Source organism: Manis pentadactyla, chromosome 6, assembly GCF_030020395.1.
Source record: "Manis pentadactyla isolate mManPen7 chromosome 6, mManPen7.hap1, whole genome shotgun sequence".
In the NCBI taxonomy this organism is placed as follows: Eukaryota; Metazoa; Chordata; class Mammalia; order Pholidota; family Manidae; genus Manis; species Manis pentadactyla.
In genome coordinates, this window is record NC_080024.1 from 35087495 (window position 1) to 35114553 (window position 27059).

General features: G+C 36.0%; 1 protein-coding gene across 11 annotated transcripts in view; it reads left to right on the forward strand.

The window, feature by feature from the left end:
* HYCC2 (hyccin PI4KA lipid kinase complex subunit 2) overlaps nucleotides 1-27059 on the forward strand; it is a 115007-nt gene that overhangs the window by 33990 nt on the left and 53958 nt on the right. For 9 of the 11 annotated variants that reach the window (XM_036927929.2, XM_036927928.2, XM_036927926.2 and 6 more), the window contains one exon: nucleotides 11063-11162. The exons of the other annotated variants lie outside the window; for them this stretch is intronic. The gene's annotated coding sequence lies outside the window, so the exon portion shown is untranslated. The remainder of the gene's footprint in view (nucleotides 1-11062; nucleotides 11163-27059) is intronic. 11 annotated transcript variants of the gene reach the window in all.

Here is a 27059-nt window from a genome sequence, read left to right on the forward strand (position 1 = left end):
CTTTGCCTGGTTTTGGTATTAGGGTGATGTTAGCTTCATAGAATGAGTTTGGGAGTATCCCCTCCTCCTCTATTTTTTGGAAAACTTTAAGGAGAATGGGTATTATGTCTTCCCTGTATGTCTGATAAAATTCCGAGGTAAATCCATCTGGCCCGGGGGTTTTGTTCTTTGGTAGTTTTTTGATTACCTCTTCAATTTCGTTGCTGGTAATTGGTCTGTTTAGATTTTCTGTTTCTTCCTGGGTCAATCTTGGAAGGTTATATTTTTCTAGGAAGTTGTCCATTTCTCCTAGGTTTCCCAGCTTGTTAGCATATAGGTTTTCATAGTATTCTCCAATAATTCTTTGCATTTCCGTGGGGTCCGTCGTGATTTTTCCTTTCTCTTTTCTGATACTGTTGATTTGTGTTGACTCTCTTTTCTTCTTAATAAGTCTGGCTAGAGGCTTATCTATTTTGTTTATTTTCTCGAAGAACCAGCTCTTGGTTTCATTGATTTTTGCTATTGTTTTATTCTTCTCAATTTTATTTATTTCTTCTCTGATCTTTATTATGTCCCTCCTTCTGCTGACCTTAGGCCTCATCTGTTCTTCTTTTTCCAATTTCAATAATTGTGACATTAGACCATTCATTTGGGATTGCTCTTCCTTTTTTAAATATGCTTGGATTGCTATATACTTTCCTCTTAAGACTGCTTTTGCTGTGTCCCACAGAAGTTGGGGCTTAGTGTTGTTGTTGTCATTTGTTTCCATATATTGCTGTATCTCCATTTTGATTTGGTCATTGATCCATTGATTATTTAGGAGCGTGTTGTTAAGCCTCCATGTGTTCGTGAGCCTCTTTGCTTTCTTTGTACAGTTTATTTCTAGTTTTATGCCTTTGTGGTCTGAAAAGTTGGTTGGTAGGATTTCAATCTTTTGGAATTTTCTGAGGCTCTTTTTGTGGCCTAGTATGTGGTCTATTCTGGAGAATGTTCCATGTGCACTTGAGAAGAATGTATATCCCGCTGCTTTTGGATGTAGAGTTCTATAGATGTCTATTAGGTCCATCTGCTCTACTGTGTTGTTCAGTGCTTCCGTGTCCTTACTTATTTTCTGCCCAGTGGATCTATCCTTTGGGGTGAGTGGTGTGTTGAAGTCTCCTAGAATGAATGCATTGCAGTCTATATCCCCCTTTAGTTCTGTTAGTATTTGTTTCACATATGCTGGTGCTCCTGTGTTGGGTGCATATATATTTAGAATGGTTATATCCTCTTGTTTGACTGAGCCCTTTATCATTATGTAGTGTCCTTCTTTATCTCTTGTTACTTTCTTTGTTTTGAAGTCTATTTTGTCTGATATTAGTACTGCAACCCCTGCTTTCTTCTCACTGTTGTTTGCTTGAAATATGTTTTTCCATCCCTTGACTTTTAGTCTGTACATGTCTTTGGGTTTGAGGTGAGTTTCTTGTAAGCAGCATATAGATGGGTCTTGCTTTTTTATCCATTCTGTTACTCTGTGTCTTTTGATTGGTGCATTCAACCCATTAACATTTAGGGTGACTATTGAAAGATATGTACTTATTGCCATTGCAGGCTTTAAATTCGTGGTTACCAAAGGTTCAAGGTTAGCCTCTTTAGTATCTTACTGCCTAACTTAGCTCGCTTATTGAGCTGTTATATACACTGTCTGGAGATTCTTTTCTTCTCTCCCTTCTTGTTCCTCCTCCTCGATTCTTCATATGTTGGGTGTTTTGTGCTGTGCTCTTTCTAGGAGTGCTCCCATCTAGAGCAGTCCCTGTAAGATGTTCTGTAGAGGTGGTTTGTGGAAAGCAAATTCCCTCAGCTTTTGTTTGTCTGGGAATTGTTTAATCCCACCATCATATTTGAATGATAGTCGTGCTGGATACAGTATCCTTGGTTCAAGGCCCTTCTGTTTCATTGTATTAAATATATCATGCCATTCTCTTCTGGCCTGTAGGGTTTCTGTTGAGACATCTGACGTTAGCCTGATGGGTTTCCCTTTATAGGTGACCTTTTTCTCTCTAGCTGCCTTTAACACTCTTTCCTTGTCCTTGATCTTTGCCATTTTAATTATTATGTGTCTTGGTGTTGCCCTTCTTGGATCCTTTCTGTTGGGGGTTCTGTGTATTTCCGTGGTCTGTTTGATTACTTCCTCCCCCAGTGTGGGGAAGTTTTCAGCAATTATTTCTTCTAAGATACTTTCCATCTCTTTTCCTCTCTCTTCTTCTTCTGGGACCCCTATAATACGGATATTGCTCCTTTTAGATTGGTCACACAGTTCTCTTAATATTGTTTCATTCCTGGAGATCCTTTTGTCTCTCTCTATGTCAGCTTCCATGCGTTCCTGTTCTCTGATTTCAATTCCATCAATGGCCTCTTGCATTCTATCCATTCTGCTTATAAACCCTTCCAGAGTTTGTTTCATTTCTGCTATCTCCTTTCTGGCATCTGTGATCTCTTTCCGGACTTCATCCCATTTTTCTTGCGTATTTCTCTGCATCTCTGTCAGCATGTTTATGATTCTTATTTTGAATTCTTTGTCAGGAAGACTGGTTAGGTCTGTCTCCTTCTCTGGTGTTGTCTCTGTGATCTTTGTCTGCCTGTAGCTTTGCCTTTTCATGGTGATAGGAATAGTCTGCAGAACTGGGACGAGTGACGGCTGGAAGGACTTCCTTTCTTGTTGGTTTGTGGCCCTCCTCTCCTGGGAGAACAGCGGCCTCTAGTGGCTTGTGCTGCGCAGCTGCGCGCAGACAGGGTTTCTGCTTCCTGCCCGGCTGCTATGGAGTTAATCTCCGCTGTTGCTGTGGGCGTGGCCTGGCTCGGGCAGCTACTCCAAAATGGTGGAGTCGCGTTGGAGCAGAAGCTGCTGGGAGGCTATTTATCTCCGTAAGGGGCCTCGCTGCTCCCTGCAGCCCAGGGGTTAGGGTGCCCAGAGATCCCGGATTCCCTACCTCTGGATTAAGTGGCCCGCCCTGCCCCTTTAAGACTTCCAAAAAGCACCCGCCAAAACAAAACAACGACCACAAAAAAAAACAAGAAAAAAAATTTTTTTAATTAAAAAAAAAAAAATTTTTTAATTAAAAAAAAAAAGGTGGTCGTTCGTTTTTCTTTATTCTCCGGTGCCAGCCTCAGGCCTCTGCTCACCGGTCTTTCTGCCCTGTTTCCCTAATATTGGGGTCTCTGTCCCTTTAAGACTTCCAAAAAGCGCTCGCCAAAACAAAGCAGCAAAAAAGCAAAAAAAAAAAAAAAAATGGTCGCGCGCTTTTCTTATGTCCTCTGTCGCCCAGCCTCCAGTGCCTGCTCACTGTTCTTGCTGCCCTGTTTTCCCAGTATCGAGGGCCCTGCACTCTGGCCCGGATGGCTGGGGCTGGGTGTTCGGCAGCCCTGGGCTCCGTCTCCCTCCCGCTCTGCCTGCTCTTCTCCCGCCGGGAGCTGGGGGGAGGGGCGCTCGGCTCCCGCGGGGCCGGGGCTTGTATCTTACCCCCTTCACGAGGCGCTGGGTTCTCTCAGGTGTGGATGTGGTCTGGATATTGTCCTGTGTCCTCTGGTCTTTATTCTAGGAAGGGTTGTCTTTGTTATATTTTCATAGATATATGTTGTTTTGGGAGGAGATTTCCGCTGCTCTACTCACGCCGCCATCTTCCGCCCCCCTCCTTGTTCCTTCTTCTGATAATTTTTTTATCTTTTAAGTCTATTAATTCTTTCCTAAACTGTGTTGGAATATTCTGAAAAGCGTGGAGAAGGAATTATTTATCTTTGGCTATGTTTTGTTTTGTTTTTCTTTCTTTCCTAGCATTTCCATTTGATTGTTTCTGATTGTTTACATCTCTGTTGTAATTACCTGTCTTTTTCATGAATGTTTTCCCAACCTTTTTACTAGATAGATCCTTTATATATTATAGTTATTCTAAAGTCCCTGTCTGGTGGTTATAGGTCCTGTTGATTTATCTCTTGACTATAGCTGACTGTTTTTGTGTCTTGAAATTTTTTATTGAATGCCTGACATTGTAGAACAGTAGAGACTGATGTAAATTGTATCTATGCCTTAAAATGAGCACACATCTATCCTGGCATTAGTGTATGTGTGTTGAGTCAGTTTAGTCAGGAATTGAGCTGGGTTTGGGTCTGTTGCTATTATCATTATCTTCAGTACACTTCAGATCTTTCTCTAATGGTAACTTGCTATTATTTTGTGTTAGAGTGAGGATTTAATTCTCAAAGGTTTCTGTTTGGTCCATTTTGTTTTTAAAATAATTTGTCACAAATAAAAAAATTTGTTGAGGACTTAATTCTCAAAGGGTTTCCTCAGTGTTCATGCTTCATCCTCAACTTTCAGCCATCCCTGTCTACGTATGACACACAAAGGGTCTTTCCACACAGGGTCCCTCCACACTTTTTTGTGAAAAGATTTTTAAACTGTAAATTCTATTTTTAGGATAGATACAGGACTATTTGCATTATTTCCTCTTGAGTGAGATTTGGTATTGTATTTCTTTCAAGAAATTTGTCCATGTTAAATAAATTGTTGAATATATTTGCTTAAGATATTTATAAGGTTCCCTTACTTCCTCTTAATATCTGTAGAAAATAATGATAAGAAAAAAAGTGAGAAAAAATTCATATGTTGATTCTTGTAGTTGCTATTTCTGATTCTCTTCAGTCCTTTGAGTAAATTCATGTTTCTATCTGGTATCCTTTTCTTCTCCCCAAAGAGCTTTCTTTAACATTTCTTGTAGTACAAGGCAGCTTTTGTATGTCTGGAAAAGTCTTTATTTTACCTTTGTTTTGAGAGATATTTAGTTTGCTTTATAGAATTCTAGGTTGACACGTTTTTCTCTTTTACTACTTTAAGGATGTTGCTTCATTGTCCTCTCTTATATCAATTCTTTCACCCTTATCTTTGTTCCTCTGCACATGTTATTTTTCCCCATACTCTGAGTTTTTAATATGTTCTCTTTATCACTAGTTTTGAGCAATTATAATGTACTTTGGTGTAGGTTTTCTTCATGTTTCTTGTGGCTAGGGTTCAGGGACTTCTTAGAACTGTAGGTTAATAGTCTTCATCCAGTTAGGAAGTGTTTTGCACCATTGTTTCTTCAATTTTTTCCCCTTTCATTTCACTCCTCTACATTGGAGAATCCAATAACATATATGTTAGGCTGCTTGTCTCTCTTTTGCATTTTTCTGTCCTGTGAAAACTAACACCTTGGTTTACCTGGACTCTCAGCTGTACTGCCTTAACTTAGGGAATTGGCTGGACTTTGCCTACTTTTCTCTTCGTTATACTGCAGCCTGGAAACTCTCTCAAGGAAGGAAGTTGGGCAATTTCATTGTTCTTTGTGTGCAGTGTCTTAGAAACCTGTTTTTCACATTTTCTCCCATTTTCTTACTATTTCAGGTAAGAGAGTAAATTGAATTCCTATCACTCTGTCATGTCCAGAAGTAGAGGACTTTTTCTCTACACACTTTTCCTCTTTAACTAGTACAAAAGTTCACGGCTGATAGTAGGGATGTTGTCTGTGATCCTGGTTCAGCCTCAGTCTTAGGTTGGCTTACTGTGCCAGTGCTTCATGGTTTTCCTGCCCCACCCCACACCCCAAGCAATCACAGATCTCTCCCTAGGTATTGGGCATATGTATTGTTGATATCTTCTGCTACTCTTTGGCTTGCCTTTTCACATTCTTAGTTTGTCTTTTGATGACAAATCTAATAGTCTTATTTATCTTTGTTTTTATTATGTTTAGTGCTTTTTGTTTTGACTTAGCAAGTTTGCTGCTTCAAGGACACAAGTTTTGCTGTTTTTTTTTCATACTTTCACAATGAGATCTACATTCTATTTGGAATTTACTTTTGTGAATTGTATAAGGTTGTAAATCATGATACATTTTTTCCATAGGGATATCCAGTTGACCCAGCATCTTTTATTTAAAAGTAGAGTATCTGAATAGACATTTTCCCTAAAGAAGACATACAGATAGCCAACAGGTACATGAAATGTTGCTGAACATCACTAATTCTTAGGGAAATGCCAATCAAAATCACAATGAAATATCACCTCACACCTGTTAGAATGGTTATTATTAAAACCAAGAAATAAGTGTTGGCAAGGTAGTGGAAAAATGGGGACCTGTGTGCACTGTTGGTGGGAATAGCTATTAGTACAGCCTCTGTGGAAAATGGTATGGAGCTCCTCAAAATACTTGGAAGTAGAACTACCATATGATTCAGCAATTCCACATCTGGTTATTGTGGTAATATACCAGGTAAAACAGAAACAGTAACTTGAAAAAATATATGCATCCTCATGTTCATTGCAGGATTATTTACGATAGCCAAGAAATGGAAACAACCTAACTATCCATTAGTGGATAAATGGATAGATGGGGAAAAAATGGGTACAAGCTCTTTAAATTCCCTGGAGGTCACTTCAGTGAGAGGCATGGGGCTTGCAACAATAAGGGGAGGTGGAACAACACTGGCTGCCCACTTCTTTGGCCCTCTATGATCAGAAGCAGCAATCAGTAATTAGAGCACAGATCTTCAATATTTTTTTAACAGGGTCCTTTTTACCCTCACTGGCTCCTGCAGTGTGCTCCAGGAACATGTCAACTGCTGCCTGCCATATGGCTGGAGGTGGAGGATGGATAGCTGTTAGAGTGCTAAGAGCTGACACTGACTAAAATTAATTACAATTAAAATTAAAAACCAAAAAGTCTTCCATGAAAGTTGCATTTCAATAGACTCCAGAGTTCCAAAATAGTTACATCAGACAGATTCAGCTAATATAATTACTGTCTAAATTGACAGATTGCTGGTGCATTCTGCCATCTTCCCAGAATTGTCTCCTCCACCTTAATTTTTGAAGGCTATTTTTGCTGGATATTGTATTCTAGGTTGTCAGTTATTTTCTCTTGTCCTTTTAATGGTTCCATTCTGTTATATTCTGGCTTCTGTTCTTTCTGTTGAGAAATTTGTCTTTAGTCTTTCTGTTTTTTTGAAGGTCAACTATATGTTTTTTTAAATATTGTTTTTAGAATTGTCTTTTCCTTCCTTCATTCCTTCCTTTCATAATTCGATTATGATGTCCTAAGAATAGTATTCTTTGAGCATACTCTACTTGGAGTTGACATAGTGCCTTAAATCTCTGAATTAATTTCATCAGTTTCCCCAAAGTCAGTTATTCTGTCTTTGAATATTGCTTATATCTCTTATTCTCATCTGGGACCTCAATTACATATATATTAGAAATTTTGAACATATCCTACCTTCTCTCTTAAACCTCTCCTCTGCCTTTCTGCTTCTCTCTGCCTTTCCCCTCTCTTCTTCTCTTCTTTCTCTACTCTTTCTCAAGCTATAGTTTTGGTATTTTTTTTTATGGACTTAGCTTTTAATTCTATGGTCTGCTATATCTAGTTTGTTATAAAATCAATGTATTGAGTTCTTAATTTTTTATATTGTGTTTTTCAGTTCTTGAATGTCTAGTTAATTATTTTTATAAATCTTAATTCACTGTTGAAATTCTCCATTCTTCATTAATTCTATTTTCCCTCTATTTTCTTTAATATAATAAAATTATTTTAAATGATTGTCCTACGCGTTAACTACACTATTGGATCATTTGTGGATCTGATTGCCTAGTTTTCTCATAATTATTGGTCATATTTTGGTCACTTTGCATATTTAATAATTTCTGATTGTGTGCTGGACTTTGTGTATGAAAGAACCATACAGGCTCTGCACAATGTTACCTTCCTGACAGTGTTCCCATTTTTTTCTGTTGCTAATATAGTTCCCATTTTTTTCTGTGGCTCATTACCTCCAGTTAATCAGGGATTGAGATTTTTTTTAAAGCTGTGTTTAAGCTTAATAAACCTTAGTTTTCCTATCATTTGTCCTGTTGGGTTTTTTGTTTTAAATTGAGAGCCTAGTGAGTATCTGTAACCCTAAAAGACTGTTGGAGGCTCATCTCAAACAGAGGTTCTGAACTCAGCTCTCAAGACTACTTATCTGCACTGCTTCAAAATCTAATGATTGTCTTGGTGGTTGAAAATTCTCAAGGTACAAAAAGAAACTCAGTCCCCTTGGCATCAATTGCCCCTACCCAAAGTATAACCAGTTTCTTGTGTATCTTTCCATAGATACTCTGCTAGTCCTTTTCCAGTTTTTTTCCCTCAGTTCAGAACTTCTCATGAAATAAAAATCTCATGTAATAGCCCAATATATGAAACAAAAAGTCAGCTGCCATGGTTGGAATAGGAGGTCCTGACACATCTTTAATTGGAAAACACTGGGGACTTTACCATAATAATGCAATTTAACTCCAAGAGAATTTTAGTTCAGTATTCTTTGTATTTTAAAAAAGTGTTTTGTTAGAGAAGACAAGTAGTGATTCTACAACATTTAGCTATGCTGAAGGACAGTAACTGTAAAGGGGTTTATAGCAGGGACCTGATATAGGGGAGAGCCTAGTAAACATAATATTCTTCATGTAAGTGTAGATTAAAGATAACAAAAAAAAAAAGAAAGAAAGAAAAGGGGGATTACTCCATGATAGGATAAAACTAAATGTAAATCAACGATTAATGCATGCTTTAAATATCCTTAATTTTGATCACTTAAAGGGTGTCAGATGATAGGCTATGGAGGTACACTTTTCTGATAATATTCCTTTCTCTTAAAAAAAAAAAAGCAGTTCCTGTGTGGTGACCTCCAATGAGTTCTACACAATGGTATAAAGGGCAGATCAAAGTGTGGGCAAAGGGTCTGTTTATGTTTATACAGAGGATCAAAGCCTAATTTGGCTACCCAGAAAATGAACTAAGATACGATATGAAGAAGAACTTCCAATATCAGCACTCTCTGTAAGAGTCATACCAGAAGATGATCATCAAAAAACCTCAACAAAGATCCAGGCGATGCTGCAGTTGTAGCTGCATTCATCCCACCGGTTCCTGGACTTGCCATGGGAATGAAGAAGGAGATATCTAAGCTGGTCTGTGCATACAGTAAAACAACAAAATTGACTGGATCTACACTGTTGGAACTCAACCAAGAATTAGGAGAAGTGCAAGTTGTAGCGCTCCAAAATCTTACAACTACAGACTATCTACTGTTAAAAGAACATATGGGATGTGAACAGTTCCCAGGAATGGGCTGTTTTAATTTGTCTGATTTCTCTCAGACTGTTCAAGTACAGTTGGACAATATCCATCATATCATAGACAAATTTTCACAAATGCCTAGGGTGCCTAACTGGTTTTCTTGGCTTCACTGGAGATGGCTGGTAATTATAGATCTGCTTTGGTTATGTAACTGTATTCCTATTATGTTAATGTGTGTGTGCAATTTAATTAGTAGTTTAAAACCTATACATGCTTAAATTACTCTACAAGAAGATATGTCAAAGAAATAATCAATCTTCCCAGGTTTTCTTCTGTCTGCTACCTCTATAGCTTTTCTTCTTCCTTCCTAATTACAACCCTTAAATAGAATTCGTGCCTCATATCGAATTTACCGAGTATCATAATTCCTCCAAGTGGTAAAGATACCTCAAGACAAATGCTGGGCATAGAGGCCACAGGGCATAAATCTGCAAAGAAGTAAAAAGCTAACCTTTTCAAACAATATGGCTTCTCTCTCACTTGCCAACTTTACATCTCCCTGTATGGCCCCGGAAGATGACTGGTTAGCCAGAGACGGGTAAGATTCCTCAAAGGAGGAACAACCTAAGACAGGCACAGTTGCAGGGGGGCCATCAGGTGAGAAATTGGGGATCAACAGAGGTGAGGCTTAGAACCTCACCCCCCCTGTTCTGAGAGAAATCTTCTGCATCCGTGGATGTTTTATTGCCCTTGTCTAGCTTGGATTAACACATAGTCTACAGGCACACACCTGATCATCTACATTTGCTCTCTTACTACACTAAACTAAGTTTTCTACCTTTATCTTACATCTACCTACCACTTCAGCATTTTATTAAAAATAATAATAATAATAATAATAAAGGGAGAAATGTGGGTTCCACATATAAATCAAGTATAAAAATCAAACAAATATTCATATTTGACCTGATTGTTTGTAGTTCATAATGCGTGATCAAAACCGAAAGTTTCTGTGATGACTGCCCTTGTACTGTTCACCATGTAAGAACTTATTCACTATGTAAGAATTTGTCCTCCATGTAAGAACTTGTTCGTTATGCTTCAGAAGATTGGAGACTGACGAGTATTAGGCTTGGGGTGGATTAATGATTGTGCATTGAGCACTGACTCCCCTATACAGAATTCTATTGTTGTTAACAACCATTTGATCAATAAATATGAGAGATGCCCTCTCAAAAAAAAAAAAAGTGTTTTGTTAATGAACATAGTTTAAAATGTTTATTTTCTTTTGGTTTTAGATCTTAAAGTTGTGGTACAGTTTTTAATCAAAAAGATACAGCATAATGTGGTCAGCAACTATGTGAAAATAATTACTACTTTATGAGGAAATCATACTGTTAGCAATTTGAAAATAATTCTGATAAAAAAACTTTGAATATGTTTTTGTGTGAAAAATTCAAGTAGAAGCATTTTCTGTGTTCTTTTAAAAAATTTTAGAACTTTCAGTTCTTTGAAACTCATCTGCAATGATTTTGTAGCCATTGGTACTTATTATTTAAGTTTGGTTTTATACTGCATATTAAAATTGTAATGGTGGTTTGTATGTGATATCACTGTAACATGTTTCAAAAGTTAGAGTCATAGAATTTTTTACTAGAAGGAACTTAATTTTATAGGATTTTCAAATGAGGCTCCAGAAAATTTAAGTAACTACTCAAGGTCTTACAGAAAATTATTGGCAAACTCAGATTTCCTTTCTCTGAATCAAATGATTTTTTAATTAAGCCTGATAATGGTACATAAGTATATGCTAGCTATTATAAAATTTTTTTGAATCCCTAATTATTTAAGTTAGATGAATTATGTTACAAATGTCTTTATCAAAATGGTTTTTTTCTTTGTATTACATTCTTGAGAATATTTTCCCTCAATATTACACAATTTTTCATTTTCATCTTTTATAGAATTGGAAAATATTTAAATCTCAACAAATGAATTCCACACTTGAACTCTGCTGCATTCCTGTGCCACCTCCTCCTTTAGAAAACTGGTCTTAGAACAGAGGTAAAATTATAGAATTTCACTTTTTAAAGGGTAAAGAATGAATTTCCCATATAGTAGACATGTTGGAATGTGAGGTAATTTTTGATGATTAGCTTCTGTTATTAAGTGATTTTACCTAGGAGATTTGAAATAACACATCTCAATTACTGCCTTTCAGTTTTGCTTTTGAAAAAAGTATTTCCTTTTTAATAGTTATGTCTTCTAACCTTTTTATTACTCAAACTTTACAGTTATTGAATTATTAAGTTACTCAGCATAATTATATTATGTAGCTACATCTAGATCAGAGCTGTGCAGTAGAATTTCTATGATGATGTCTATGTTGGATATCTGTGCTGTCCAATATGGGAGACCCAAGCCATCTTTAGCTATTGAGCACTTGAATGTGGCTAGTGTGACTAAGGAATTGAATCTTTAAATTTTATTTCATTTAATTAAATTTAAATAGCCACATGTAGCTCATGGCTACTATATTGAACAGTGCAGTTTTAGGTTTTTCCTTAGGGAATTTAGTATTCACAATAACAGCACATCTAAAGTGCTTAAGTTTCAGACTTATACTTTAAATATCTTCAGAGTTGTTGACCTAGTTTTAAAACGTTCACTAGCAAAGACATTTTTTTGCTATCTTGTATGTTGCTTTGATAATTGTGCAGTTTTGTTTATCCAATATTTTTGGTAGAGTAGAAATCCTCCTTGAGAGCAGTTATCATAGTTCTGCTCACTGATCTGTTAACTTATTCAATCCTTAAAAAAAAGCCTTTGATACAGGTACTTATATTATCCCCATTTTATAAATGAAGAATTTGAGGCCACAGATGAGTTAAATAACTTTCCCAAAGATGCATAGCTTATAGGTTACAGAAATGGAATTTGAACTCAGGCAATCTAGAGCCAGAGCCCATACTGAACCATGAGGCTGTACTGCCTCTTATATTCTGATTCTCTATAAATTGACAAAATTCCTGAAAAAGATTTTTCATGACTGTCAGCTAAGACACAGTATCTGCCCATGTAGATAATGGAGAACTTATTGTACTTGTGTAAATACTGTGAGTTTGCTTCCTAGCAAGTATTTATTGAACTCCTTTAGATCATTTTCCAGTAATTACTATTTCATTCATTATGTTGTATTCAGGGCTTGCTAATAAAGGTTGCCATTACTATGGTCACTAAAAAGTTAATCAATTTCTGTGATAATTCTTTTTAGTTTGTTTTACACTCTGAAAATGAAGCAGTATTGGCCTCAATTAAGCTGCATGATGAAATACCAGCTTGATTTTTGCTTTTAAATACAGTTTTATATAGCAGGTAATGATGGGATGGGTGTAATAGACAGTAGAAATATTGATCTTCAGAATTCTATATTGTCTGATTAAATAAAAAGAACACTTGCAGTATAACTGTTCATAGCTACCTCTAGAGACTACAAGATACTGAGTCTGTTTAGGAAGTGTATATTTACAAAATTTCTCTGTAACCAGTACTATTCTATTTTTTAAATGAAGGTACTAAAATATATCCATAGAATTTTAGACTTAGAGAGTAACGTATTGTAGAAAACTTAAGCCCAAAGGGTTTAAGTGATTTATCCAAGGCCATATAAGCAGTGTGATTCATTGATTCAACAAATATACATTAAATTCCTGCCATATGTAGCTTTGAGTACATAGTGAGCACTCAAATGTAAGCAAAATAGAAGTGGACTGTGTCTCCTAGAACTTTAAGTAATCAATAGGTTATGAGGTCTAATAAACAAGGTACAAAATCCAAAACTCTAGGAAGGAAATTAACCATATTTGTTCAAATGGAAAATAGTGGAAAATGGAGAAAGGGCTGTTCTTTAGATCAAGAAAGGCCTACTGAAACTAACAGGATTGGAAGGAGCCAGCTGTTTAAAGTAGCAGGAGTAGGACAGCTAGAACATTCCAGACTGGAACAGCCTACATAGAATCCTTGGGGTAAAGATGTGCATGAAGCTATAGAAAACTAGAAGGGAGAGTATGGCTAGAACACAGGAAGCTGTGAGGGGAAGTAGTAAGAGCTAAGAAAGGGGCCAGGTTACATTTTTCAACCGTAGGTTTTAGAGTAGGTGTTAAATTCAAATCCAAGTTCACCCACTTAAACTGTGTTACCTTGTGTGGGTTGCTCAACCTCTTCACACTTTAATTTTCTTACCTCTTAGATGGGAATAACAGAAACTATTTTACCATACATTAAATTGTGAAGGTCAACTAATACTTCTAGCAAACACTTATATAGTATTTAGCTTATGAAAGGAACTGTTGTAAGTACATAAGAACTATATGAAGTAATGGTATTATCTATCTTTTTGAAATGAGACAATGAAGCACAGAGGGTTAAAGTATAACTGGTAAGGGGATAAGAAGGTATAAACATAGCTAGAATAAGTGATCTTAAATTTAGATAATAGGGCTTCAGAGTCTGAACTCCAAGTGTGTCCTGGGAATCCTTTAAGTGGATCTCTGGGGTCAAAACGATTTTTGATACTGATACTCAGACAGTATTTGCCTCCTTTACTATCATTCTCTAATGAATATACATAACTCAGATAAAACAATAGAAAACAGCTGATACAGTGTTTATACTTGATAGGCTCACTAATAACTTACATATTTCCTCACTTTATTTTGCATTTTAGCATTTTTTTAGATCAGGATGTGTCTTGTCTGAATGAACTTTTCAGCAACCAGTCAAGTAAATTGTGAGGTAGCAGTAGTAATCTCTATTTGGCATTTTGAGAATTTAACTTTGTATAGTCATTTATTCAGTTATTATTTTAGTTGATAATACTAACCACATGGGGTTGAATTTTTAGTTCCGTTTACATCCCTAATTGTTACTTAAAATGTCTGTAAAATGAACGATCATGTAAGCAGAAAATTGCCTGGTGCATGCCAGTTAATTCAAAGGCAACAAACTTGCCAAATCTCTCAGTCTCTTAATTTCAGACCTGGGCAAGGTTAGTATGACTGATCCACTCATCTGGGAGAATATCTACCTGTCAAATTTCAGGGTGATTTTTTAAAAAGCTATTAACTTTCATGTATACTTACTTTGGAAAAATAAAATTATTAAACTTAATCAAGTAGAAAATGCAGGTAGAAATCTCAGGTTTTGCTTTGACCAGAAATAAAACTGTCATTCCTAAAGGTGCTAAATAAACTGAATTCATAAGGAGAGGTAATTAAGTTGAGATGTTTGAGTGCCTGCTATCTGCCCAGCACTTAGGATACAGTGCCTGTTACTGTGAAGTACAGACGCTAGTGGGAAAAATGAACAATGATAAGTAAACAAATAAGATAATTACAGATCTTTCTAAATACTATGAAGAAGTAGACAGAGCAAGAGATATTGGAGGGAGGAGGAACTGGGGATAGAAGGAAAGGCTTCTCAGGGGAGGTGACATTTGAAGTGAGTCTAATCCAGCCATGTACAGAGCGCTGGGAGAACCTGCCAAGTGGCTAGTAAAAATACCAAAGGTGGCTAGAAACATAAAGGATAATTATTAAAAAGTCATATGTGATTATATGGATAAGCTTAGGCTCTTGTCCTTTAGTTAATTTTTTTTTCATTTTAATAAATGATTTTTTTCTTATTTTCTACTTTAATTTGTTAATGAATTACTGTCTTAAAATGAGTAGTGTCATAGATGTGAGGAAATATGATGTGTTTTGATTATAATTATTATTAATGCCATTATATTTCTCTATTTAAAGACATTTAGTTTACAGTCATTTTTAAAATGGTATTGATAGACACTAAAGTGATTTGATGTACCAAATTCATGATTATATGAGAGATCAGATAGGAATTTAAAATAAGAAATTTAACCTGGATGTGATACTTTTTTTTTTAACTGAAGGGTAGTCATCAGGTTACTTGGGGAGATCTTATCAGATAGGAATTTTGATGTGCTATATATCAGATTAAAATATTTTTTCTTTTTAAAAATATTTGGGTTTCCTTTTGATTTTAAAAGCACTTTTTCTTTGTAGAGAATTTGGAAAAACATAAGTATAGTTGCTTTTTCTTGACCTTTTCAATAAGGCAGTAGTATTCATTTAAAAAATCTTCCAATCCCAGGGACTGCTATAGATGGAAGTGTTCCTAAGGCTAAATAGCTGTCACCAGAGGAAATAAAATCACAGTAAAGAAAGTAGAACAATTAATTACTAAGCAGATGCAAAACTGAATCAACTACACACAAAGTCAGTCAAGAAATAGACAAAGAGTACAGAATATGATACCTAATATATAAAGAATGGAGGAGGAAGAAAAAGGAGAAAAAAAAAGAAAGAACCGTTAGATTGTGTTTGTAATAGAATACTAAATGAGACTAAGTTAGACTGTTAGATAGTAAGGAAGTTACTCTTAAACCTTTGGTAACCACAAATCTATTGCATGCAAAAATAATAAGTACATACCTATCTATAATCACCCTAAATGTAAATGGTCTGAATGCCCCAATCAAAAGATGTAGAGTCACTGAACGGATAAAAAAATAAGAAACATTTATATGCTGCTACAAAAGACTCACTTCAAACTCAAAGACACACACAGACTAAAAGTGAAGGGATGGAAAAAAGATATTTCATGCAACTAATAGGGAGAAAAAAAGCAGGAGTTGCAGTACTTGTATCAGACAAAGTAGACTTCAAAACAAAGAAAGTCACAAGAGACAAAGAACATTACATAATGATTAAGGGGACAGTCCAACAAGAGGATATAACCATTATAAATATCTATGCACCCAACACAGGAGCACCTAAATATGTGAAACATACTAACAGAATTGAAGGGGGAAATAGAATGCAATGCATTCATTTTAGGAGACTTCAACACTCTACTCACTCCAAAGGACAGATCAACCAGACATAAAAATAAGTAAGGAGACAGAGGCAGTGGACAATACATTAGAACAGATGGACCTAACAGGCATTTGCAGAACTCTATACCCAAAAGCAGCAGAATAAACATTCTTCTTAAGTGCACATGGAACATTTTCAAGAATAGATCATATACAAGGCCACAAAAAGAGGCTCAGGAAATTCAAACAGATTGAAATTGTATCAGCCAGCTTCTCAGGCCACAAAGGTGTGAAACTAGAAATAAATTATGCTAATAAAATGAAAAAGCTCACAAATACATGGAGGGTTAACAACAGGCTCCTAAATAACCAATGGATCAGTGACCTAATAAAAACACAGATAAAGCAATATATGGAGATAAATGACAACAATAATTCAACATAGCAAATATGTGGGATGCAGTGAAGGCTGTGCTAAGGGTGAACTATATTGCAATACAGGCCGACCTCAGGAAAGAAAAACAATCCCATATGAACAGTCTAAACTCACAATTAATGAAACTAGAAAAAGAAGCACAAATGAGGCCCAAAGTCATTAGAAGGAGTGATGGGATAAAGATTAGAGCAGAAATAAATAAAATCGAGAAGAATAAAACAATAAAAAGATTCAATGAAAGCAGGAACTGGTTCTTCAAAAAAATAAACCAAATAGACAAACCCCTAGCCGGACTTATTAAGAAAAAAAGAGAGTCTACACACATAAACAGAATCAGAAATGAGAAAGAAAAAATCACTACGGACACCACAGAAACACAAAGAATTATTAGAGAATACTATGAAAAATTGTATGCTAACAAACTGAATAACCTGGAAGAAGTGACAATTTTCTAGAAAAATACAACCTCCTAAGGCTGACCCAGGAAGAAACAGGAAATCTGAACAGACCAATCACCAGCAACGAAATTGAACTGGTAATCAAAAAACTACCTAAGAACAAAACCCCTCTACCAGATGGCTTCATTGCTGAATTTTATCAAACATTTAGTGAAGACCTAATAATACCCATCCTCCTAAAAGTTTTCCAAAAAGTAGAACAGGAGAGACTACTTCTAAACTCATTCTATGAGGCCAGCATCACTCTAATACCAAAACCAGGCAAAGACACCACAAAAAAAGAAAATCATACATCAGTATCCTTGATGAACATAGATGCAAAAATACTCAACAAAATATTAGCGAACCGAATTTTAAAGTACACCAAAAAAGATCATCATGGTCAAGTAGGATTTATTTCAGGGATGAAAGGATGGTACTACGTTCAAAAATCCATCAACATGATCCACCACATCAACAAAAAGGACAAAAACCACATGATCATCTCCACAGATGCCAAAAAAGCATTCAACAAAATTCAAAATCCATTCATGATAAAAACTTTCAGAAAAATGTGTACAGAGGGCAAGTACCTCAACATAATGAAGGCCATATATGACAAACCCACAGCCAACATCATACTTAATAGTGAGAAGCTGCAAACTTTTCCTTTAAGATTGGAAACAAGAAAAGGATGTCCACTCTCCCCACTTATTCAACATAGTTCTGGAGCTCCTAGCCACGGCAGTCAGACAACACTAAGAAATAAAGGGCATCCAGATTGGTAAAGAAGAAGTTAAACTGTCCCTGTTTGCAGATGACATGATATTGTACATAAAAAACCCTAGGAATCCACTCCAAAACTACTAGATCTAATACCTGAATTCAGCAAAGTTGCAGGATACAAAATTAACATACAGAAATCTGTTGCATTCCTATACATTAATGATGAACTAGTAGAAACAGAAATCAGGAAAACAATTCCATTCACAATTGTATCAAAAAGAATAAAGTACCTAAAATAAACCTAACAAAGGAAGTGAAAGACCTGTACCCTGAAACCTACAAGGCACTCATGAGAGAAATTAAAGAAGATACCAATAAATGGAAACAAATCCCGTGCTCATGGATAGGAAGAATTAATATCGTCAAAATGGCCATCCTGCCTAAGGCAATGTACAGATTCAATGCAATCACTATCAAAATACCAACAGCATTCTTCAACGAGCTAAAGAAAATAGTTTCTAAAATAAATATGGAACCACAAAAGACCCCAAATAGCCAAAGCAATCCTCAGAAGGAAGAATGAAGCTGTGGGTATTACTCTCCCCGACTTCAAGCTCTACTACAAAGCCACAGTAATCAAGACAATTTAGTACTGGCACAAGAACAGACCCATAGACCAATGGAACAGACTACAGAGCCCAGATATAAACCCAAGCATATATGTTCAATTAATATATGATAAAGAAGCCATGGACATACAATGAGGAAATGTCAGCCTCTTCAAAAACTGGTGTTGGCAAAACTGGACAGCTACATGCAAGAGAATGAAACTGGATTATTGTCTCTCCCCATACACAAAAGTAAGCTCGAAGTGGATCAAAGACCTGAATGTAAGTCATGAAACCATAAAACTCTTAGAAGACAACACAGGCAAAAATCTTCTGAATATAAAGATGAGCAACTTCTTCATGAACATATATCCACAGGCAAGGGAAACAAAAGCAAAATTGAACAAATGGGACTACATCAAACTAAAAAGCTTCTCTCCAGCAAAGGACACTATTAGCAGAACAAAAAGGCATCCTACAGTTTGGGAGAATATATTCATAAATGACATCCAATAAGGGGATGACATCCAAAATATACAAAGAGCTCACAAACCTCAACAAACAAAAAGCATATAATTCAATTAAAAAATGGGCAGAGGAGCCATCCAAAAGACAAACAACAACAAATGTTGGCGAGACTGTGGATAAAGGGGAACCCTCCTACACTGCTGGTGGGAATGTAAACTAGTTCAACCATTGTGGAAAGCAGTATGGAGGTTCATCAAAATGCTCAAAACAGACTTACCATTTGACCCAGAAATTCCACTCCTAGGAATTTACCCTAAGAACGCAGCAATCAAGCTTGAGAAAGACCAATGCACCCCTATGTTTATCGCAGCACTATTTACAATAGCCAAGAATTGGAAACAACCTAAATGTCAATCGGTAGATGAATGGATAAAGAAGATGTGGTACATATACACAATGGAATACTACTCAGCCATAAGAAGAGGGCAAATCCTACCATTTGCAGCAACATGGATGGAGCTGGAGGGTATTATGCTCAGTGAAATAAGCCAAGCAGAGAAAGAGAAATACCAAATGATTTCACTCATCTGTGGAGTATAAAAACAAAGGAAAAACTGAAGGAACAAAACAGCAGCGGAATCACAGAACCCAAGAATGGACTAACAGGTACCAAAGGGAAAGGGACTGGGGAGGATGGGTGGGTAGGGAGGGATAAAGGGGGGGAGGAAGAAGGGGGGTATTAAGATCAGCAGGCATTGGGGGGGTGGGAGAAAGGGGAGGGCTGTACAGCACAGAGAAGACAAGTAGTGATTCTACAACATTTAGCTATGCTGATGGACAGTGACCGTAAAGGGGTTTATAGCGGGGACCTGGTATAGCGGAGAGCCTAGTAAACATAATATTCTTCATGTAAGTGTAGATTAAAGATAACAAAAAAAAAACAAAACAGTTCCTGTGTGGTGACCTCCAATGAGTTCTACACAATGGTATAAAGGGCAGATCAAAGTGTGGGCAAAGGGTCTGTTTATGTTTATACAGAGGATCAAAGCCTAATTTGGCTACCCAGAAAATGAACTAAGATACGATATGAAGAAGAACTTCCAACATCAGCACTCTCTGTAAGAGTCATACCAGAAGATGATCATCAAAAAACCTCAACAAAGATCCAGGCGATGCTGCAGTTGTAGCTGCATTCATCCCACCGGTTCCTGGACTTGCCATGGGAATGAAGAAGGAGATATCTAAGCTGGTCTGTGCATACAGTAAAACAACAAAATTGACTGGATCTACACTGTTGGAACTCAACCAAGAATTAGGAGAAGTGCAAGTTGTAGCGCTCCAAAATCTTACAACTACAGACTATCTACTGTTAAAAGAACATATGGGATGTGAACAGTTCCCAGGAATGGGCTGTTTTAATTTGTCTGATTTCTCTCAGACTGTTCAAGTACAGTTGGACAATATCCATCATATCATAGACAAATTTTCACAAATGCCTAGGGTGCCTAACTGGTTTTCTTGGCTTCACTGGAGATGGCTGGTAATTATAGATCTGCTTTGGTTATGTAACTGTATTCCTATTATGTTAATGTGTGTGTGCAATTTAATTAGTAGTTTAAAACCTATACATGCTTAAATTACTCTACAAGAAGATATGTCAAAGAAATAATCAATCTTCCCAGGTTTTCTTCTGTCTGCTACCTCTATAGCTTTTCTTCTTCCTTCCTAATTACAACCCTTAAATAGAATTCGTGCCTCATATCGAATTTACCGAGTATCATAATTCCTCCAAGTGGTAAAGATACCTCAAGACAAATGCTGGGCATAGAGGCCACAGGGCATAAATCTGCAAAGAAGTAAAAAGCTAACCTTTTCAAACAATATGGCTTCTCTCTCACTTACCAACTTTACATCTCCCTGTATGGCCCCGGAAGATGACTGGTTAGCCAGAGACGGGTAAGATTCCTCAAGGGAGGAACAACCTAAGACAGGCACAGTCGCAGGGGGGCCATCAGGTGAGAAATTGGGGATCAACAGAGGTGAGGCTTAGAACCTCTACCCCGCTGTTTTGAGAGAAATCTTCTGCATCTGTGGATGTTTTATTGCCCTTGTCTAGCTTGGATTAACACATAGTCTACAGGCACACACCTGATCATCTACATTTGCTCTCTTACAACCTAAACTAAGTTTTCTACCTCTATCTTACATCTACCTACCACTTCAGCATTTTATTAAAAATAATAATAATAATAATAATAAAGGGAGAAATGTGGGATCCACATATAAATCAAGTATAAAAATCAAACAAATATTCATATTTGACCTGATTGTTTATGGTTTATAATGCGTGATCTAAACCGAAAGTTTGTGATGACTGCCCTTGCACTGTTCACCATGTAAGAACTTGTTCACTATGTAAGAATTTGTTCACCATGTAAGAACTTGTTCATTATACTTTAGAAGATTGGATACTGTTGAGAATTAGACTTGGGGTTGATTAATGATTGTGCATTGAGTCCCCTATACACAATTTTATTGTTGTTAACAACCATTTGATCAATAAATATAAGATATGCCCTCTCAAAAAAAAAATGGGCAGAGGAGCCAAACAGACACTTCTCCAAAGAAGAAATTCAGATGGCCAACAGGCATATGAAAAGATGCTCCACATCACTAGTCATCAGAGAAATGCAAATTAAAACCACAGTGAGATATCACCTCACACCAGTTAGGATGGCCAACATCCAAAAGACAAACAACAACAAATGTTGGTGAGGATGTGGAGAAAGGGGAACCCTCCTCCACTGCTGGGGGGAATGTAAATTAGTTCAACCATTGTGGAATGCAGTATGGAGGTTCCTCCAAAAGTTCAAAATAGAAATACCATTTGACCCAGGAATTCCACTCCTAGGAATTTACCCTAAGAATGCAGCAGCCCAGTTTCAAAAAGACAGATGCACCCCTATGTTTATCACAGCACTATTTACAATAGCCAAGAAATGGAAGCAACCTAAGTGTCCATCAGTAGATCAATGGATAAAGCAGAGGTGGTACACATATACAATGGAATATTGTTCAGCCATAAGGAGAAAACAAATCCTACCATTTGCAACAACATGAATGGAGCTAGAGGGTATTATGCTCAGTGAAATAAGCAGGCAGAGAAAGACAAGTACCAAATGATTTCACTCATCTGTGGAGTGTAGGAACAAAGAAAACACTGAAGGAACAAAACTGCAGCAGACTCACAGAACCCAAGAATGGACTAACAGTTACCAAAGGGAAAGAGACTGGGGAGGATGGGTGGGAAGGAAGGGATAAGGGGAATAAGGGGCATTACGATTAACACACATAATGTAAGGGGGGCACACAGGGAAGGCAGTGTAGCACAGAGAAGACAAGTAGTGACTCTAAAGCATCTTACTACACTGATGGACAGTGACTGTAATGGGGTATGTGATGGGGACTTGATAATGGGAGGAATCTAATAACCATAATGTTGCTCATGTAATTGTATATTAATGAGACCAAATAAATAAATAACCATAATACCAGGATCACATCTACCACAATTGAAGATAATTTTTATGATGTATAAAAAAAGAACTCACATGCCTCAATAACCAAAAAGGAAATAACCCAATTAAAAAATGGGCAGAGAATATGGTCACACAGTTCTCCAAAGAAGAAATTCAGATGTCCAACAGGCACATTAGAAGATGCTCCACGTCGCTAATTATCAGGGAAATGCAAATTAAAACCACAATGAGATATCACCTCACACCAGTTAGGATGGCCAGCATCAAAAAGACTAAAAGCAACAAACACTGGCGAGGATACAGAGAAAGGGGTACCCTCCTGCAATGCTGGTGGGAATCTAAGCTAGTTCAACCATTGTGGAAAGGAATATGGAGGTTCCTCAAAAAACTAAAAATGGAAATACCATTTGACCTGGGAATTCCACTCCTAGGAATTTACCCAAAGAAGAGAAGTTATCTGATTCAGAAGGACATGTGCACCCCTATCTTTATTGCAGCACTATTTACAATAGCCAAGATATGGAAGCAACCTAAGTGTCCATCAGTAGATGAATGGACAAAGAAGAATGGTACATATACACAAGGGAATACTATTCAGCCATAAGAAAGAAACAAATTCTATAATTTCCAATAACAAGGATGGAGCTGGAGGATATTATGCTCAGTGAAGTAAGCCAGGTGGAGAAAGACAAGTGCCAATGATTTCCCTCATTTGTGGAGTATAACAACGAAGCAAAACTGAAGGAACAAAACAGCAGCAGACTCACAGACTCCAAGAAGGTACTAGCAGTTACCAAAGGGGAGGGGTGGGGAAGGGTGGTTGGGAAGGGAGGGAGAAGGGGATTGAGGAGTATTATGATTAGTACACATGGTGTGGGGAGGATCATGGGGAAGACAGTGTAGCACAGAGAAGACAAGTAGTGACTCTGTGACATCTTACTACACTTATGGACAGTGACAGCAATGGGGTATGGGTGGGGGCCTCGATAATATGAGTGACTGTAGTAACCATGTTGTTTTTCATGTGAAACCTTCATAGGAGTGTATATCAATAATGCCTTAATACAATTGTAAAAAAAAGAAAGGGAAAAAAATCTTCCATCCCTCATAGTTAGCGAAAAGATTATTTACTAGTTTATGAATTTTTCTAAAACTTAGAAATATTGATTTAAACCATTTACAATATTTTAAATATATCTAAAATTTTTGTTTACTTTGGTTTTTTAAAAGTGTTTATTTTTGTATTACAATAGCTAGTTAGAAAACAATGAAAAAGAATCACCATTGCAGGAAGAAAATACAACTACTTAGTAATCAGCTTAATTGGAAATGTGTTGACCTTTATGAAGGAAACATAAAATATACTAAGGATTTTTAATAAAGAGCAGTGCTACGCTTCTGATTGGAATAGCTTAATATTGTGAAGCTGTCATTGGGAATTATAAGTTTAATTCCCATGAGGATGGAGTGTGGGGGGAAAAAAACTTATCTATGTCTAGTATTCATCTGGAAGAATGATGCAAGGAATAATAATGAAATGTATTTTTAGGAAAAGTAATTAGGACTTGTACTATTACATATTAAAGTGCATTATAAAACACTGTAGTCCTAGTGCAAATTAATGGGAAAAATATCTATGAAGTAGTTCCAAATATATGTAAGAGTTTTAGTATATGGTAAGAATAGCATTTAAAGTTAGAAAAAAATGGACATGTGAACAGTGTATTAGAACAATTGATAGCTATTGGGAGCAAAACATTGATAGATCTTTATCTCATTATCCCATCTAAAAGCAAAGGAATGTTGAAAAACTAAATAATGAAGGTGGTTTCTAACTTTAAAAGATTCCAGCTTTAAACAAGCAGACTGATTTTTAAAATTCAGTAAAATACATTCTGATTTTTTTTTTTGCCATGTCTGTTTCAAATATAGCATTGTATGAATTAAATTTTTAATATTTTGGCAATAGGTACTCACTTGAATGTTCTGATACTGGTTTTTATTGTAAAAGTCATATATGTATGCCATTAATAAATGTAGAAACATTGAAATTTTTATATTTCAATTTATTTAGATTTCTATGCTAAAGTAGTAGTTTTATAAAATAGCACAGATGGGAATTATTCTGTACATGTGACAGTCATATGCTCTTTGAAAAATATATGATGGATTATGGCTTTGAGAATTTATTTCTATTTGGATATGCCATCGATAATATATCCTGTGACCTTAAAGTTTCAAATTTAATTTTTAAAATTTATACTACTGAAGAGAACAACACAAATGTACAAATATTATAAGGTTGTTCATTGCAGCATTTTAATTTTGTAATATAAGACTTGAAACTATGTGTCTATCAGTAAATTATTAGATTATGGGATTTTACTTAAAATTAATTATAGCTGTTAAAAATTAGATTGTTCTGTAGGTCTTTTGTATATTTTTAACAATTGCAAAAGCATATTGTAGAGCACTATGATGAACACATGACTATATTTAAACTATATACACACACATGTACATACATGCATATACATAAATATATACCTGGAAGAAAAATACATACCAAATAGTTGACTCTGTTGATCTTCATGGTGCAGTAGGTAGTTGGGCTTTCTAAGTTACTTTTTTTATAGGCATATACTAAAAATAAATATTTAAGTTATTTAATAATTGAATGTCAACTATTCGTATTTGTTGCTTAATATTTTTGTAAAATTAGAGAGGTAATAGTTGAAATACAAATCACATAGCTTTATAATTTTCCAGTAAATTATAAACAAAAATCCATTAATTAATATCCAGCAGTAGAGATACAGGAATTTTTTTTAAGTTCCTATTTTGTTGATTTTGGAAAATAAGTCCTTTCTGTCACCACTATAATAAAATTGTGCTCTCCTTCCTTACATGATAAATTTATTGAAGCATTTACTTTATTTTTTGGAGTACTTATCAGAGAGGATGTAAAATTCAATTTTTCTTTTGTGGTCCATTTATGAACTCACTAGAGATGAAGTGGTCGAAAGAGGAGGTGTTATGAGTGATATTAACAGAGCAGCCACTTTGTTTATACCTTCGTAAGAGACTTGGGAGGAAAGGGAAATACTAAGGGAGATCAGGATGTTAGAATCAAATTCTTAAATAATTATTTCCTGAGAAACTAATGTAGGCTTTGCTTTAACTTTTTATGCTTTATTTGAAGCTTAATAAAAATTGAACCTAGCTAGCTTATATACTTTTCAGGCACTTTGTAAATAAAAACCATTTTTCTTATCAGTAGCTATTCAGGGTTTTTTTATTTCCAGAGACTTGGTAGGAATTCTCTGAGCATGTGCTATACCAAGTCTGGAAATCTTTTTAGTCTTTATACTATTGGGAAATTTGTAACTAGTTCTGAAAGGGGTACCAGTCCTTTCTCTAATCAGCCGGGTGAGCTTTTCAAACCTTTAATCTTATCATTTGCTTAAAATGTTCAGTCACTGTCCACACTTAACGTGTACTAGAAGATCCTATTTATACAATCAGGCAATGCCTATTTTTAAATTTTTTACCTCATCTCTTGCCCCTTGATTTCTGTGCTTCTAGCGACTTGGATCTTCTTTCAGATTCTACAACTTACTGTTTTTTTTTCTTCCGACAGGACCTTTGTATAGGCTGTTCACTCTTTCTAGAGTGCTCTCTTCCTACCTTCCATAATGCCTACGTATCTTTGATATCTCAACTTAAACTCTATCTCAGAGAAACCGCTTTTGATTCCTTCACCAGCATTAGGTTCTTTTGTTTTACAGTTTTTTGTGCTTTACCTTCTTACTCCAAATCTCTTTGCAAATATGTGTTTAGTCTCCTCACTAGATAAATGCTCCATTAGAGTGAGTCTATATCTGGTTTTGTTTACCATTGTATTTCCAGCTCCTAGCATAATAGCTGGCCTATAGTTGGTGTTTAAAGAAGTATTTATGTAATAGATCAGTGAATTTTGACTGATTCCTTCCTTTGCTTTATGGTCAGTTGCATCCTTGAGTTCTGAGAAGCTTTCAGGGGCAAACTACCTTAGGATATTTAGAAAATTGTTCATACCTGGAAGTTATAATGTATGGTGGATCCATGCTTCTTATTTTATTTTTTGTAATTAAACATTTTTTATTGAGGTGTAATTTGCATAGAGTAAGAAAGACAATAATCGTAGTTATACTTTGGCGTCTGTTTTCAGGTGAAAAACAAGGTTTTAAAGAGTATTTAGTACTGCTTAACTAATACATATTTGAAAAGAAAGAAAAGAGTTCTGACAATGATTTGAAAAGTCACTGTAATGAGTGTAAGAACCTATTAATGTGATAAATGCAGTAACCTAAATGTAGTAAATGTAGAAATCTTTGAGGGGCATTATCATATGGATGTGTAGTTGTGCTCTATTTTGTGAAGTTATTTTTAAGTCTCATTTCTTCATGAAGAGTTTTTAATTGGGAGTCCATATCTATTAATGGGTTTTATTGGTTATGTGAACCTCCTGAGATGCAAAACTGTGTACATGTGGGCATATTTATCTTTTTCTGAAGGGGAAAGGGGTGTGTGTGACTTTCGGATTTTGCTCACTGCCCAAAAAGGTTAAGAACCATTGTTTAGGATCTTGTATATCATGATTTGAATGTAGTGTTAGTTCCTTGGTCCTTTTTTTTTTTTTTACTACAGCTTTTATTTACTAATATGGAATATTTCAAACTTACAGTAACGTGGAGAAACAGTATAACGAAACTTGTATACCAATCACTCAGCTTCAATGGTTATCTACTCATGGCTAGTTATATTTCATCTGTACCAATGCCCTCTCCTCCTTTGGGTACCTTCCCACCCT